General features: G+C 36.6%; 1 long non-coding RNA gene across 1 annotated transcript; it reads right to left on the reverse strand.

Moving 5' to 3' along the window:
• Window positions 1-1,271: 1,271 nt before the first annotated feature.
• LOC132068714 (uncharacterized) lies at window positions 1,272-3,408 on the reverse strand. Its single transcript, XR_009417489.1, has 2 exons — window positions 3,370-3,408; window positions 1,272-1,622 (listed from the first exon to the last, which is right to left on the reverse strand). It is a non-coding gene; the product is annotated as an uncharacterized LOC132068714 (long non-coding RNA).
• Window positions 3,409-5,672: the final 2,264 nt, after the last annotated feature.

The following is a 5,672-nucleotide window of genomic DNA, read 5'->3' on the forward strand; positions in this document are numbered from 1 at the left end:
TTCTTTTTGAGAATCCCCTAATAACTAATCTAGCTTTGAATCTCTCAATAGAACCATCAGATCTTTGTTTTATTTTGTAAACCCATTTTGAAGGAATAGCCTTTTTACCATCAAGCAATGGGACAATGTCCCCGTATCCGATTTGCATCGAAAGTGTGCGGAACTCTTTTTCAACAATTCCTCACCGCCATTCGGGATGGTAAGCTTACGATAGTCTTTGGGTCTCTAGAAAGTGAACATCAGTTGAAGATGACTTGGAAGTAGATGAGAAGGGACAGGGTGAACGAGTAACTAAATGAAATAATCAAGATACTTGGGTCTGTGAGATCCTCTAGACGATTGTCTAGTAGGTAGTGTAGTGACAAGAGGAAGAAAAGGTGGTGGAGGAGGAGGAAGTGGTGGTGATGAGGTAGATGATGGAGGAGATAAGAAGAGTTGGGATAAAGGTGAAGAAAGAAAGGGAGAAGAAGAAGAGCTAAAAGGCTGAATGGGAACATAAGCTATAGAATCATTTTCAAAATGTGGAGAAAACACGGTTGGAAAAGCAGGAGTAGGAGAAGAAAAGTGATATGGAAAAGAAGATTCATGGAAAACAACATCTCTGGAAAATAATATGGAATAGTTCTCTAATCTTAACAGTTTGTACCCCTTCTTCCGTAAAGGATACCCCAGAAACACACATCGAGAGGCTCTTGGTTGAAATTTGTCACTGCTAACCTTTGGTAAGGTGGCAAAACAAAGAGAACCAAAAGTTTTTAGATGAGAAAAAAGAAGAGGATGACCATGAAGTTTTTCAAAAGGTGTTAAATTGTTCAAATCAGTTGAGGGAAATCTATTAAGGAGATAGGTAGAAGTGAGAACACATTCACCCCAGTATTTGACAGGAAGCTTGGGTTGAAACAAAAGGGTTCTAGAGGTTTCTACAATATGTTAGTGTTTTCTTTCAACAACCCCATTATGTTGGGGTGTGTGAGGGATGGTGGTTTGGTGAACAATGTCAAATTGAACAAAAAATGAGGATGCTAATGAGCTGGACCCAAGCTCAAATGCATTGTTAGACCTCACTATTTGAATGGAGGCATGAAAGTGAGTCTTCACCATCAGAACAAATGACTTAATGATAGAGAAAGCATTACCTTTGCAAGATAATAAATGAGTCCAGGTGGCTCTAGAGAAATCATCAACAATTGTTAGGAAATATCTAAGACCACTGTATGTTTTAGTGTGATAAGGACCCCATAAATCAACATGAATAAGCTGAAGAGGGAGAGTAGTTTTGATTGAACTATCATTGAAGGGTATCTCTGCTGACTAGCCAGAGGGCAAACATTGCAAATGAAAGATTGGTTATTAGACAATTTATCTGACAAACAAGAAATAGATTTCATTCTATGAAAAGGCATGTGCCCCAATCTTTGATGTCAAAATAGATCTACTTTATTAATAGGAACAATAGGATTACAAGTAGTATTGGAAGCACTGTAATCACATTTTGTAAAAGAACTAGAAGCAGATATGGTATTTAGAGAAGGAAGATACAATCCACAAGTGAAAGTTAAGTCAATGACATAGAGTCCATTGCTTGCCCTACCAATCTCCAATGGCCTCTTCAGAGAAGGGGCCTGTATAGAGCAAGAAATATTGTTCAACAAGGCTGAACAGTGAAGCTTGTCAACAAGTTGAGGTACAGAAATCAAGTTAAATTGAAAAGAAGGGATAAGCAGAACATTGGCTAAAACAAGGTCATTGCAAAGGTGTAGAGAACCAGTGCAATTGACCTTTACCTTGTATCCATTTGGAAGGGTTACAAGGTATGGAAAACGTAAAGGATGGATATTGTGTAGAAGAGTTTTGTGAGGTGTCATGTAGTTGGTTGCTCCTGAGTCTAAGATCCAAGAATTTTCATTCAACTATGAAGCACGACCTAAAGTAATAGTATAAATATCAAAACTGCAAAGCATCCCTGTAAATTCCCCCATAGCACTGGCAGAGGAACCAGCAGAAAATACTAGACCATTGGAGAGGTTAGACTGCTTGAAAAGAGACGTAAGATGTTGATACTGTTCTTTGCTAAAACCATGACCTGGATCCATAGAAAAACCACCTACTTCAACAGAATCAGTCTTGGGTTTTTCAATTTAGACACAAGTTGCTAACTTCTTTCCCTTTATGAATTTAAAGTCAGCAGAGAAGCCATAGAGTCTGTAGCATTTTTCCATAACATGCCCAGGCCTCTTGCAATACTTACAGAACAGGTTGGAATTCTTGGGATCAAAGTTGACCCTTTGAGTTATTGATCTGTTTCCTGAAGAAGAACCATAATATAGTGCAGGAGAAGCATTTGAACTAGAAGCATAACTGGAAGGGCTTTATCATAGAAGGAAGTAGATTCTGATGATAAATGGTAACCTGTAGGTTGCATTTCCCTCTAATTCTTATCATGAAGAAGCATAGAGTATGCTTTACCAAGAGTTGGTACAGGTGACATCATAACAATGTTGCATCTCACATTGGAATACACATCATTTAGACCAGTCAAGAAGTGAATGAGCTTCTGGCCCTCATTGCACTGTGGCTTCTCACCACAAGTACAAGAAGGACCAAAAGATGCAGTTTTCAACTCATCCCAGAGGATTCTAAGCCCAGTGTAATAACTAGCAATGTCAGATGTACCCTGAGTAAAATCCCTAATTTTCCTTTGGATTTGATAATATCTACTAGCATTTGACTGACCATACCTTTATTTTATATCCTTCCAAATTTTCCTAGCAGTTTCACAATGGACGACACTTTCAGCAATGTCCTTAGATAGGGAGTTTCTAAGCCACGCAAACACCATGTCATTGCACCTCACCCAATAATCATACAAAGGAGATTCTGGACTAGGTTGGGAAATTCTACCATTCACTAAGCCAACCTTTTTTTTACAGAAAGGGCAATAAGGACATTTCTCTTCCAGGAAACATATCCAGAACCTGAGAAAGGGACTGGCACTAGAAAAATTCTAGGATTATCAGAAGGGTGCACATACAGTGGATGGGAAGAGTCAATCGTGGAAGAGGAAGTAGTAGTCGAGGTTTCACTAGTCGCATTGACCGTAGTCATAGTTGGTTCAAGAGCCATTGCCAAACGGGGATACTTCACCAACACACAATCTCAAATACGATTGTAAACCACGGAAATGGCCTACAACTAATCAACTATAACAATCCTTCAAAGATACTAGGCTAAACACGAATTTCAATAGCAATACAACAATAACAACCAATATCGATGAAATTAGGGCACAAAACATGTGAAATTTCCAGATTCGAATCCCAAGTTGAGAAATTCAAAGCACAAGTTGAGAATGATTAGAAGTTACCGTACTTTCTCCAATATACTAAAAAGAAGAGAAAAACCTTGCTCGAACCGAGAACTTCAATTAGTAGAAAATTACCGTCATTAAAAAAACTAGACCAAATCGGATTTTTGCGAAAAAAAATTAAAAAAATCTTCGAGAGAGAAACAAAAGACAAATAGAGGGTAAATAAGAGTTTGCTAGTGGGTGGTGGGGGCTTTGGGATAAATATTCTTTCTAGTATATGTATGTCCAAAGAAAAACTAGACCAAATCGGGTATTTAAATGGATATCCACGCAATCCGGATAAAATTTTCCCTAGTTTTGATTGTTGTGGTTTCAATAATTCTGACTTTGTTTCGATTTATTCATCTTCGTTTCCTTACCGTGAGTCATATACTATATATTAACGATTTCATAGAAAACGTTATTGCTAGATTTCATGTTGACAATCTGGCAAAACATAGGCAGCACGTGGTGCATCTCTCATACGATTTGTTGCCTACTTCCTCTCGTATTCGTGTGCTTTTTCTTTATTAAGATAAAAATTGTTGGGTTTAGATTGGTATGAATGAGAAATGTTGGGAAATTAAAATTTGAACAAAGCTTTTTTTTTTTATGGGAAATTTGTCCCTCATTAAGTAAAAAGAGGAAAGGTTTTGTCTTAGATATAAAAGCACATCTCCTGGGTCTTAAAATGTTGAGAAGAAGACAAGTCTCGCATTGTCACCGTCGCTTGCTCGGCTTCGACTGTGGCCAAATGATTCGATTGATTGATAAACTCATTATTCTTCCAAAAAATAAATGGTCTTTTACGTAAAGGCACCATTTCCAAATGGGTATTTTCAAACCATTTGAACTCCAAATCGTGACTATAAATACGAATTTCGTCAATTTTCTTCTAAATTTTTTCTTATAAATAAAGTAGAGTCTTTGTATGGTTCGTGACTGTCTTCAAGTTCCGTGAAGTTATTGGTGTTTGAGGTACTGCTATTCCGATAATAGGTATACTCATTCAATCTTGGGAGAAAGTAATCCAACACCTCTTTGGCAAATGACGGATTGAGATTAAAATTTTTAAGGACACACGATGGATTTTGTTGGCTCGGATAATAATTAATATTTCTATATTTTTTGTTAAATTTTCAGATTATTTCGTATATTGTGATTTACTATTTCGAAAACATGATACTAACAAGCTTAAGAGATTAAAATGTATAATTTTTGTGTTCATCTCTCTTCTGTTTTGGAGATTAAAACTGTTGTGGTTTTCTACTCCCGATGTTGGAGATTAAAATCTATGAATTTTCTACTCCCATTTAATAGTCGGTTTGAAGATATAAAAACTGCATTGTTTTATTAAATATGTTTTTGTCAAAGATAATTGGGTTTGAAGATTTAAAAACTTCACAGTTTATTAATTTGAGTTGTTCATGTCCAAACCGATATGAAAGAAGCAATAATCTCTATGGTTGGCTCTACAAGCAATATTGTCTCTTACAGTCATTTTGCATTAGTCCCAGGACATACTTGGGCGGAAAAGTGCAAAAAAATTTCGGGATTGATTTTAAACAATAGCGTGACAGAAGATGTTTTACTATTTGACTAATCTAAGTCTGCAGAAAGTTCATTAAGGAGGACATTTTGATGTTTTACTATTTGACTAGTCTAAGTCTATAGAAAGTTCATTAAGGAGGACATTTTGATTCTGCCGAAAGAAACTCCCAATAATGAATGTTTCAATGTGAGAGTCTTGGAAGCCCTTGAACTTTTTATACACGAATTCGTCCGCAAAGTCTCTATCCGAAACATGCTTTTGAGTATTTGAAACCTTTTTCCCGAATGAAACTTCTTGTAAGTTCAACATGCAAATTATAACTTGCAGGGACAGTTGACACGTGTCTCGAGGCACCTGGATGCGTATTGAAGAAGAAAATCAAAAACTAAAACTTTGAGAAAAAAAATAAGAGTTGACCAAAGTCAACATTCGGAGTAAATGAACTAGGAATCAAGACTTGAAAGTTCCTATATGTCTGTATAGCGTTTTAGGGCTTAGTTGGATAGTGATAGTTCCAAGTGCCTTCGTGTTTTGATGATTGTCTTTTCAAATTTCATCTTGGATTTGGAAAATAGAATTGAGTCATATCATGCCTTTAATTTTCTCTCACCTTTTTGCACCATGCATCGGTAGAAAACAGTATCATAGTAAAGCCTTTAGAGCGAGTGTGAATTGTACGAAAGAAACGGCATTTTGTGAGTTGGCCCATGCTTTAGGTCAAAATGAACAAGTGGTCTTTTTCACCCCACTCCACATATATATATACGGCATGAT

Source organism: Lycium ferocissimum, chromosome 8, assembly GCF_029784015.1.
Source record: "Lycium ferocissimum isolate CSIRO_LF1 chromosome 8, AGI_CSIRO_Lferr_CH_V1, whole genome shotgun sequence".
NCBI lineage: Eukaryota > Viridiplantae > Streptophyta > Magnoliopsida > Solanales > Solanaceae > Lycium > Lycium ferocissimum.